This window comes from Mesocricetus auratus, unplaced genomic scaffold, assembly GCF_017639785.1.
Source record: "Mesocricetus auratus isolate SY011 unplaced genomic scaffold, BCM_Maur_2.0 Super-Scaffold_100027, whole genome shotgun sequence".
Classification (NCBI taxonomy): Eukaryota; Metazoa; Chordata; class Mammalia; order Rodentia; family Cricetidae; genus Mesocricetus; species Mesocricetus auratus.
The window spans coordinates 6,185,309-6,196,996 of NW_024429208.1; the positions used below are offsets into that span (position 1 = coordinate 6,185,309).

Here is an 11,688-nt window from a genome sequence, read left to right on the forward strand (position 1 = left end):
CCACGATACTGGGCTGTCATCTGGAAATGCAAACAGGTGTCAGTCCCTTTCTCCCATGGATTTCTTCCCATCGGGTATTTTTTGTAACAGCAACGGGAGTGGAACTAGGATGGGGTCGTTACATAAATGACTGAGCTCAATTCTCACACCTGCCCTGTGTGGCCGGGTTCTATTCTATCTCTTTGCAGGAAAGGCACTGTGCCTACTGTGACCCTAGGGAGTGGAACAAGTGACCTTTGAATCCGGACGGTCTTACATCAGCTTTACACCACTAGATTGCTCACTTGGTATATATTAGGTTCTCAATAATGTGTATTTATCGACCCACTACCACGTGAAGCTAGCCTTGTAGGTTTTTCTCCAACTCAAGAGGTATCTGACATTTGCATGAATATTAAGTTCCATGACCTGACTTCTTGTTTAACCTCAGGTGACATGAAGATTCGCCACTTTTAAAGTTACAATTACATTTATTTGTGTTTGAACATGCTTGTATGGCCATGTGCCGGTACCCTAGCAGGCGTGTGAGAGTCTGCTCTCTCCTTCCACCATGTTGGTACTGGTCTTCTAGCTTAGCAGCAAGCAGCTTTGCCCACAGAACCATGCCACCAGCTTGAGTGCTCCTCTCTGGCCCTGAAAGAGAGAAGTGATGCTTAGGAAGGCTCGTCGGCCCACACTGTCATTCCCAGAAGATGGGAGGACGATGCTCACACTTCGGGTTGCTCATAATCGACTTCAGAGTCCTCAACAACACTGTGACAGGCTTCCCCGCCATCCTGCCTCACCCGGGCATTAAGGCTGCCCTCAGTGTATCATGTCTGGATCATCCATCTTCCCCATCACTTCTTAAGAAAAACATGGCGGTGTGAGGACAGGCCGTGACAGCTGACTCTGTATTCCGTTTTCCGAGGAGGGGAACTCACCCCCTTCCCAGCTGCCTCCTGGAATCTGATGTACCCATTTGCACAAATAATTGGTGGAGGTTAAGCAGCATCTTGCTGTACGTAGGGAATATGAGAAACCACTGCAAGCAAAAGGCAGATAAAGCAATCGTAAAGCAAACAAAGGACTGGCACGGATAACTCCCAAAATTTGCCCTCTGATTGGCTGTGAGCTGTGAAGAGGGCTGTACTTTGTCACCAGGGAGACAAGGATGCTGGGAGATCCCTCTCCAAGCCCATAGAGTCCCCAGGGAAGAGCACACCAATTGGCTGTCCAGTGCCAAACGGTCATCTTAAAAGCATACATACAGGCAGCATTACTCAGATGAACAGGTTGTTTTTAGGGATATATATGTATATACATACACACCTACTATATAAGCATGCCATAACAATTAGTGAAAAAAAGAGGCCATGAATTTGAATGAGAGCAGGTAGGGGTGTTTGGGATGACTTAGATGGAGAGAGGGGAGAAGTGTAATATTACAGTCTCAAAAAAAGCATAAACAGCAAAAATAATAAAATCACAGTAATCAATAAAAGAAGACATAAACAGAATATGTGTGTGTGTTTCAGATATATGTTTCAAAATGAGAGAAGCTAGTCTGTGAGTTAGAAGCCCTAAGAGGGTTCTTCTTAGTGGGGTGACCTAAGTGAGGTACTGTTTGTTTCTTGTTCTGGGTAATAATATGGTTTGTCACCCTGGAAAGAATTGTATGCTTGTGATCTGAAAACTCCTGAATGTATGTTTCAATGAAATAGTTTTTTTTATTAAATAAAAATTGGGCATGTTGATACACACCTTTAATGCCAGCACTCAGCAGGCAGAGGCAGGTGGATCTCTGTGAGTTTGGGACCAACCTGGTTTACATAGAGAGGTGCAAGTCATCCAGGGCTACATAGTGAGACCCTATCTCAAAAAAGAAAAGGAGACAGAGAGAGAGAGAGAGAGAGAGAGAGAGAGAGAGAGAGAGAGAGAGAGAGAGAGAGAGAGAGAAGAGAGAGAAGCAAAGCCAACCATTGATGGTTGGAGAACAAGATCGCCCCCTCTCCTTGACAAGGGTACCAGGCTGACAGAGAGAAACAGTGTCACAAGTGGTGTGTCAGGTCCTCACTGGGGATGGTGTGACAAGAAATGGCCCACCATGGCCGGGTGACCCTGTAATGAGATGAATTGAACCACGGTCCCCAAAGGGTGCTGATTAAGGAAGCCGTGTCTATCCGCAGGGAAACTTCCAGAGCCTCGGGGCTCTGTCCTCAGCCTGGGCAAGGGAGGCTGCTATCAGGGACAGCAATGAAGATGTAACAGGCTTATGGAGTTCACTGGTGACACAGAGCCAGGAGGGAGAGGGAGGATGGGGCATGAAGGGGCCAGATCCAAAGTGATTTTGGCAGGACGGTCAAGAGTAGCAAGCGTAGTGAGACGAAACTGAGGGGAGGGTGTGGGATGGCCCTGAGATTGAGGCGAAAAGAGCGCTTCCTAGGAACAAGACCGGGTGGTGAAGACGAGGGGGAGGCCGCATCTCTGAGGAGAGAAAGCAGGAGCCCTCCTGCCTGGTGTGCGGCTCCCCCAGGCCTACCTCAAGGCCTGGCTCTGACAAAACACCCAGAATGCATTGCCAAATTAACCCTAGAATGAAGGGTGGCAGGGCAGCCTTAGCCTCAGGGCCATTTGAGGAAGTCGGGGAGTAGGTTATTTGGCCCGGCTCTGGTGGGGCTGTCACTCAGTCCTGAGGCCTTCTAAAAGGATAGATCTAAAAAGGAGACGCAGCTGTGTTGGTAGGGGGCTTCCGTGGTGTACACAGACTCACCCCTCCCGGTTAGATCCTCAGCGCTGTGCAAACTGGGAGTGGGAAGTGCAGGAACAAGGATCGGGAATTTGAGGTCACCCCCTGCATAGTGAGTTTGAGCCCAGCCCAGGCTACATGAAACCCTACCTCCAAATAAATAAGGGGGTATGAAGCGATCGCCACCAAGTCAGGCAAAGACAGGAGGACACTTGGTTTTCACATTTAAACAAAATGTGGGGGCTTTTTGTTTGTTTGTTTTTGTTTTTCGAGACAGGTTTTCTCTGTGGCTTTGGAGGCTGTCCTGGAACTATCTCTGTAGACCAGGCTGGTCTCGAACTCACAGAGATCCGCCTGCCTCTGCCTCCCAAGTGCTAGGATTAAAGGCGTGCGCCACCAATGCCCAGCTCAAAATGGGGAACTTTTATTTCATGTTTAAATTTATTTAAAATTTATCATTCTGTCTGTCTCTGTCTCTGTGTGTGTGTGTGTGTGTATCTGTGTGTGTCTGTGTGTGTGTCTGTGTGTGTGTGTGTTCTCTCCTTCCACCTTTATGTCTGTTTGGAGGATCAAGGTCAGGTCACCAGGATTGCTCAGCAGGTACCATCTCCCTGGCCCAGAGGACTTGTTTTAAGGAAGGCAATGGTCATGGAACCAGCATAAGAGAAGACCGGAAACAGGACCAGGCCTGAGGGGGGGCAGTGTCCCCAAGACCCTGCAGGTCCTTTGTCCTTTGTGTGCTCAGGAGCAGACCCAATGGATTCGCCACGTATCTGATGTGGCTTCTGTTTCAGAGCCACTCACTCGTGCAGCTCCTTTCTGAGCCCTCAGAGGGCCTTTGACAAACAGCTTCACATTTGGGGACCTTCACAGTCTGCACACACAGCTACCCTAACCATGACCGGTTAGATTTCTCCTTCTTCCTTGCTGTCCCCTTTGTCACACTTACCCTCACCTGGAGGAGCTAGAGTGATCACGGGCATTGAGGAGACCCAGCTGAGGGAAAATTAGAGATCCTTGCTGGCTGAGTCTAGTGGGTGTATGTATTTGATTCTCAGTCCCTTCCACACCAGTTGTCACCAGCCCTCCTAGGGTGAGAATGGCCTTCAAGAATACTCCTAGATTGCAGAGATGACTTATCTGGCTAGGGCCCTGAGGGCTTGGATGGGGTCTAACGCCTACGGATGGTCCTCTGATCTTCAGGTGCACACTATGACTTATGTGTGACCCGCCACACACACCTGCACACAAAATAAATAAATAGAAGCATAATAAAAATAGCTATTTAGGGACTAGAGACATGGATCAGTGATTGGCAGCACTTACTGCTCTCTCAGAGAACCTGAGTTTGGTTCCTAGCACCCATGTCTGGAAGCTCATAACCCCTGTAACTGCAGCTCCACAGTAGCCAATGCCCTCTCTGGACTCTGAGGGTGCCTGAACTTATGTGCACCCTCCAACACAAACATATACACTTAATTAAAAGTAACATAAATAAATCTTCTAGGCCAGATGTGGTGACTCACACCTTTGACTCCATCACTCAGGAGGCAGAAGCGGGTGGATCTCTGGAAGTCCAAAGACAGCCTGGTCCACATAGTAAGATCCACAAGCTACCCAGTACGACCCTGTATAAAAAAAAGTCTTAAAAAATAATATTTGTATTTCCCACGAGGCTAACTTCTTCAGAAACAGGACACAGAGGTGAAGGCTAGAGATCTGGTTTCTATATGATTGTGGCCTATATGGCCTGGGACTAGAGGTATGTAGTCAGTGGAAAAGAAATAATACCTCTTTTTGAGAGGTTTTTTTTGGTTGTTTGTTTGTTTCAAGACAGGGTTTCTCTGTGTTTAGCTCTAGCTGTCCTGAAACTCACTCTGTAGACCAGGCTGGCCTCGAACTTTGAAATAATATCTCAAATAACGTGAAAGCCAACACATATACGCACACACCACACATAGACACACATATACATACACCACACACACACAAACGAACAAACAAAACTCAATAAATTGGTCCCAAGAAAGTTAGTACTCATGCTCCCATGGTTCTAAAGCCTGAGGCATGGACCAAAGGGCAGCACATGAGTCTTCTGCAAGTACAGACATTCAAGGAGATCTATAAAAGGGCCCGGTGTCCCTCCCGTCCCTCGGCATCTTCTGAGCACCCGTACTATCTGCCGTCCCGTTAAGCATGGGTGGGAAGAGTAAAGACCCCATGCATACTACCAGCCAGTGCGCTAGAGCCCAAGTCCCACAAACACGGGGGCCAGGACTTCTTTGTGCCCCTCGTTCCGAGGAGTGCAGTGTCCTAGAGGAGCAGGCAAAACCTGTGGTGTGGATGAGATTCTAGATGCGTGGGATAAGGCTGGTGACAGGCTATTTCTCCAACGATGCTGTGGTAATGGTTGCTGGTCCAGGGTTCATGATGCTTGCAGAACTAGTGACTAAAACTGACAGATACCTGCCTAAGGCCCAGGTACCCACACAGGCACAGCCAGCCCTCAGCTGCTGTGGGATCTGCTGCTCGGGGCTCCCAGCTGCCCCTTTGCTGAAGTTTCACTTTCTGTTGATGGAAAGTGCCTAGAAACACACACACACACACACACACACACACACACACAAGCTCGTAGCCATTGAGGAGGCAGACAGGACTGTCCTCCCGAAGGGCAAGACAATTTTGCACTCTGTGTATGCTCCAAGCCCTGTGGATAGAGCCAGGACTAGGGTTTCGCTGAGACCACATCCTTGCCACGTCCCCAGGAATTCATTAGAAGGGTGCGCACTTGTGTGTGTGTGTGTGTGTGTGTGTGTGCCCTGAACCCTGTCTCAAGCTGTCTCCAACAAGTCTGACACACAGTAGGTGGTACACAGCGCTTGTGAACTAGACACACCAGGCTTGGGTGAGTTGGCCCCTCCTCTCTGTCCCCCCAGCCCCCTCTCAGGACACAGGAGCAATGGCCACGGGGCCAAGGTTGGCAGGGCCTCTGTTACCTCAACCTCCTTGGAGCAGCTGCCGTCCCTGCCCACTGTGCCACGTTCAGGAGACGCTGTTGTGGCTCTGAGAGCCTCCTCGATGGATTGATTAATTAATTACCGCCAGCCTGACAGCTCCAGGCTGCTGGCAGAGCCCTCGGCGCCCCTCCCGGCTCCTCTTGGCAGGTGAGGTCTTTATTTCCTGGCACTTGGCAGAGCTGAGCCTGGGAAAGGTGGAGAATAATGGGGAGGGAAGGGAGTTAGGGAGAGAGGACACGGGAAGAACAGAGGGCTCCTGCCCAGCGCCTCCCTATGGAGAAACCATTCCACCATCCTGCCTAAAACACTGGCTGAGATTTGCCTTCAGCGTCACAGGTTTGGAGAACGGAAGGGTGATGCCCCAGGCTCCTTGCATCCCAATTGGCTTTCAAGCCTGCCTTAGATGGTAATTAGGAAGGAGGAAAGGAGGCTTCTAGTAACTTCTTTGCTTGTTTTTTCCCCCTTCCTATTGTAAGCCTTCCTCACTAGCCCATGCATCCCAGCCTGAAACAAACCAGACCGAGAACGGTCCACGTGACTGCTGTGGGCGGGGCTGGGGAGCAAGAGGCTGCTTCACAGGCCCTTCCCTGGGTTTCCCTCTGTTCTCCACCTCTCCCCTGGCCAGGAAGAACAGCGGGCTGCCAGGCTGATAGGAGTGAATGATGTGTCTTTCTATGATTCATCACCCCAGGCACACCAAGAAAAAGGGGGCTCTTCTGAGAGAGGGGAAAGTCCCCAGGCCCCAAAGCCACTCTGCGTGGCCACATCCAAGCAGGTTCCGTCCTCCACCCTCCTTTGTTGCCCTGCACCCCCACAGCTCAACCGTGGTTACTAGGCTACCACGGATGTTTGCAAGGTAGTTTGCGAGATCCCTGTTCTTTGAGGGCCAGGCGAAAATTCATCTCCCAGGGCTCCAGTTTCCTCATCTTTTAAGTGAGGACAGCACTAATTTGGATACAGAAGGGGCTGGGGAATGTGGCTCAGTCGGTAGGGAGCTTGTCTCCCATGCAGGAAGCTCATGGCGAGATCTCCAGTTTGCAATCCCAGTACTTAGAAGTAGAGGCAGGGCAGTAAGCTTGAGGCTAGCCTGAGTTACATGACACATTGTCTCCAAAAACAAACAGCAACAGCAAAAACCTCTTAAAACCAGGAATGGCGGACAGGCAGTGTAATCCCAGCACTTAGGACCAGAGACAAAAGAAACAAAAGGCTAAACGCCACCCTTGGCAACATAGTAAGTTCAGTGCCACCCTGGGCTACGGAAGACCTGTTCCTCATGTAGCCCAAGACACAGTGGTGGCTTGAATTCCTCATTTTGGAATTGCTCCTGCCCAGTTAAAGGACCTGACCTTCACCCCCTAAGCTCATGCAGCCCGGGCTCCAAGACACCATGTCTCATGCATGTAGAACATGGTCACGTGGCTGTTTCCTCTGGTTTAGACATGGTTGCTGCTGTCTTGAATCAGAGCAAATGTGACCACATGGCAGGAGACCCTGACAAGATCCTTCGTGGAAGAAGGTAGAGGCTCACGTTTCTTTACATCTCCCTAGGAAAAGCCACACCACAAGCACTTAGAACAGGGCCTATAGAGTCAGAGAGACGACTCAGCAGGCCAAGTCACATGCCACCAAGGCCGATTACCTGAGTTGGATCTCTGGGTTCCACACGGTGAAAGGAGAGAACCAAGTCCGGAAAGCTGAGCTGGACCTCCACATTCCCACGGCGGTGTGGACACGAGTTAACTAACTAACTAATTACTTAGAAGGGGGCCTGGCACCTTGCTAGGTGCCCAAAAGGTACATGTGACTGTGGCTAGGTCTCATAGCTCTAAGCTGCCAAGGCGTGAACAGCCCATGCAGTATGCCCAAAAAGCCAAAAAGGCACCTCAGAAAATCACTCTAACACTCCGGGCTTGAAAAAAAACACACACATACACACCCTGATTTCAAAACTATTCAAATTGCCCTGGGGGTGGGGCGCTTCTTAGAAAGAAGAAACCCAGCATTAGTCTCTATTCTCACTGCTTCCCTAACTGAAGTACTTAGCCCCCTGCCAGCTGCGCGGCAGGTGCAGAATAAACATTTGCTGAAGAAATGAATGAGTGACAGGTGGCCACTGCACAAGTGTGGAGACACAGGGAGCCCCCACCCTGGCAACAGCCCCGCCCCCTGCACTGTGGACCCAGCTCCAACTTTTCAGTCCCCACCCCATTGTCCAAACCCCGCATCCTGTTAGAGCTGCCACAGGTTTCTTGGGTATGAGCCAATGGTCCCTTCTCCTGCACAAACAAATTCTGGAGTCCCCTAGCCTCAGTAAAACACTTCTTTGGGACCTTTAAAAGTGACACCTTTAATCCCAGCAGAGGCAGGCGGATCTCTGTGAGTTCGAGGCCAGCCTGGTCTACAGAGTGAGTTCCAGGACAGCCAGGGCTATACAGAGAAACCCTGTCTTGGAAAACAAAAACAAAAACAAAAAAAGAACAAGTGATCCCAGGAAAGAGAGAGAGAGATCAGGATTTTCAAGCTCCTAAAGGAGTTGCAGAGAAATGCCTGGGGGCGAGGGGAACACACTGGAGAGAAGAGAAATGTTATGGGTGGTCGTAGAACTTCTGCGTTGGAAACCCCTCTGCTTCCCTGTCTGTGCGAGGGCTGATAGCACAGTCCTTCCCTCCGATGCGCGGTGGGCGGGGTGGGTCCCACGGTGGAGTACAGGCTGGAGCCACTGAGCCGCCCCGACTCCCTCCCTTAGCGCCCCCACCCCCCACTCCCTCACCTGCTTCCTCCTCTTCCGCCTCACTCCAGCCCTGCTCCATAACCTCCTCATGCAAACCCTGATTAATTTCCTCCCAGTCGCTAAGATGCACTTTAATCCTGGAGGGAGAGCGGGAGGGGGGGTGAGGGGGGAGCTCAAGGCCAGTGGAAGGAAGCGGGAGCTGGGGGTTGCCACACCAGTGAGGGGCCCTCCTCACACAGAGCCTCCACACTCCGGCTGTTCCCACAAAGATTTAATTTATGTCTTAATGGGCCTCAGCCTCCTGCATAAAAGCCCTAAAGTGCCTTTTTATTAAAAAAAAAAAAGAAAGAAAGAAAAAGAAAACCAAGTTGCTGATTGTATCTGCTGCTTCCTAGGGGAAGGCAGAGGGAAGGGCGGGGTGGGGGGATGAAAAGAAGAGGTGGCTAACCTTAGGGCCACCCCTTTCTCAGGTACTGGGCCTAGTAGGTAGTGAGGATTTGGGGTACTCCTTATCGGTCTCGAAGAGAACAGGGAGGCCTCAAGCAGAAACTGTTTCCTGGGAAGAGCATCAGATGCCAACACTCAACCCAATCCAACCACCAGCCCCAGCAGACCAGCTCTCTTCCTCCATCGGAAGGAGAGGTGCCACAATTTGCCCAGTTCATAGTTTGTCCTCTCAGAGGAACCGTAGCCACTGCCACCCCCCCACACTTCTCCCTCTCACACATAACCACCAAGTTCAGCCCCCCGGAAAGCCCCCTTGAAGTTCTCTGCCAAAGAGCAACGAGCCAAGACCTTAGGTTCATTGAGACATAGCATTACAGCGGTTTAGTTCTGGATCTGCTCAGCTTTGATTTGTGATTGGTGAACCAGGGCAGCCCCCATTCTGTAGAATGAGTGAGCTCCCACACGCAACGCCGGCACAGTGGTTTATGTGAGATGGGATCAAGGAGAGAGAGCAGTAGGAAAAGACGCTGAGTGATTGACATCAAATAACTTGAAGGCAGTCTTTTGTAAGGGCTGAAGCACAGGATCTTGGGGCTAAAGCGGTGGCTCAGCTGCTAAGCCTATATGTATTGTTCTTCCATTGGAGCTTCCACTGGGGAATTCCCAGCACCCATCCCTGTGGGTGGCTCACACTGTCTCTAACTCCAGCTCCGGAGGTGTGGGGGGAGCCTGACCCACACAGACCCATGTACACACACATCAAAATAATAAAATCAAACAAAAAAGCAGAGGGTCTTGGGCTGGCCAGATGGCTTAGCAGATAAGGGTGCTTGCCACTTGAGGCTAGAACATTCTATCCTCAGGACCCACATTGATGGGGGACGTCCTTCTGTCTATATGTTTGTCCTATTAGTTGCTAAATAAAGCACTGTTGGCCAATAGAGAAGCAAGATAGGTAGTACTAGGAGTCAAGGAGGATTCTGGGAAATGTAGTAAAGAGTAGGAGTCGCCATGTGATCCTGGGGAAGAGAGGACACACGAGGCTGTATCCCTGGTAAGGTAAGTCCTTATAAAAATATATATTAGGAATGATGGGTTAATAATTAAGTCAGAGCTAGCCATTAAAAAACCATAGCAAACCACAGCTTCATAATTAATATAGTGTCTCATATGTTATTTGGGGGCAGAGACAGTGGCGACCCCCAGGCAGCTGGTGGGAAAGAATACATATTTCACCACATTGTGGAATAAGAGAACCAACTTTCACAAGTTGTCCTCTGACCTCCAGATACAGGCTGTGACATGCATGTGCCCCTCCCATAAAATGAATAAATGTAATTTTCAAAAATCAGAGGGTCCTTTGTTATCTCACCAACTCAGGTAGACTAAGAACCTCCTGTTTTTTAGGAGAAACATCGCCCCCCCACCCTCTGCTTTGGATTTGTCTGTTAAAGTCTCTGCTTGGTTTTATGGTGTCGAGCATGGGTGACTCCATTTTGGTTTGGCCAAGTTCATGGTGGCCTGCTGTAAGTGCTCAGTATAGTCTCTCATCATCTTGTTTAGTAACCTCAACCACTTCTGTATCTTTAACTCCTTCCAGAATCCCCGTCTCTTCCATAGTTGAAAAGCCCCTGCAGCCCTTGATGCTAGAGGGTCAGACCACTGGGCTCAGAGTGAGGTAGTCAGGTCTCCCAGCTGGGGAGGACCAATCCCAACAACAGGAGTCCTAAAGTCTTGTCTTAGCTAGGTTTTCTGTGGCTGTGAAGAGCCGCCATGACCACGGCAGTTCTTACAGGGAAAACAAAAACATTTCACTGGGGTGGCTTACATTTTCAGAGGTCTAGTCCAGTATCATCATGGTGGGACATGGCCGTATGCAGGCAGACATGGTGTTGGAGAGCTAGCTGAGAGTTCCACATCTTGCCCAGGCAACGGGAAGTGGGCTGACTCACTGTGCGTGGCTTGTGCACATATGAGACCTCAACGCCTGCTTCCACAGTGACACACTTCCTCCAAGACCACACCTACTCCAACATGGCCATTTTCTTGCAAACCACCACAGAACTATGGCTTGATAATCAAGATCTAACCTTTCACAATGTTCTAAACCCATGAGGCCACGCTGGCAGGCCCAACCACCAGGGAGGAACAGGTGAATTCCATGTCAATCAAAATAATGCAAACCACCTGCTGCATGGGGCAAGCCTCCAAGACAAACCGCCACCATCTTCAGCCCATCAAAGATGATCACAGCTGGGGTCTTTGACGGTCGGCTGTTCTCGTGGTCTCAGGATCTCTGGGAAGGGATGGAGTATATGGATGGAAAGGGCGAGGGAAGGGGCTTCCTATAACATAGCCGTGGGTAAGCTGTCATCCCTGCTGAGTGCAGACCCTCCAGTGTGGCTGTTTTAAGGTCATCTATTCCCCTTCCCATAACCCCTTACCCATTGCCCTGTAAGTCTAATAAACTCATTAATTCCTCCTGGGTGAACTTTGGTGGAATCATACCTCAGTTTGTCATCGAGACTTTAGAAGAAGGGGTGGATGTTGTTCACGTTTCCAAGGAAGGGCTTTTTAGCAATACAACCAGACTAAAGTGAAAATACTGCCTGGGTCTCCTTCAGTGAGGCTTTTCTTGTCTCACCACGACAACCTCACTCCGCTGAGTGTAGATGATTGAGCTACTGGCTGGGGTGGGGGAAGGGGACCATGAGCCTGTTGGTTACACAACCAAGAAATCAGAACAGGGAATGGGGAAGATG

At 50.1% G+C, this 11,688-nt stretch overlaps 1 long non-coding RNA gene across 3 annotated transcripts; it reads right to left on the reverse strand.

The window, feature by feature from the left end:
- Positions 1 to 450: 450 nt before the first annotated feature.
- LOC106022400 lies at positions 451 to 7,771 on the reverse strand. Of its 3 annotated transcripts, XR_005871419.1 has the most exons (5): positions 7,388 to 7,771; positions 5,725 to 5,930; positions 3,678 to 3,969; positions 712 to 1,024; positions 451 to 633 (listed from the first exon to the last, which is right to left on the reverse strand). It is a non-coding gene; the product is annotated as an uncharacterized LOC106022400 (long non-coding RNA). The 3 variants fall into 3 exon arrangements; XR_005871418.1 differs by lacking the exon at positions 3,678 to 3,969 and having other exon boundaries at positions 7,388 to 7,734; XR_001197398.3 differs by lacking the exons at positions 712 to 1,024; positions 3,678 to 3,969 and having other exon boundaries at positions 7,388 to 7,705.
- Positions 7,772 to 11,688: the final 3,917 nt, after the last annotated feature.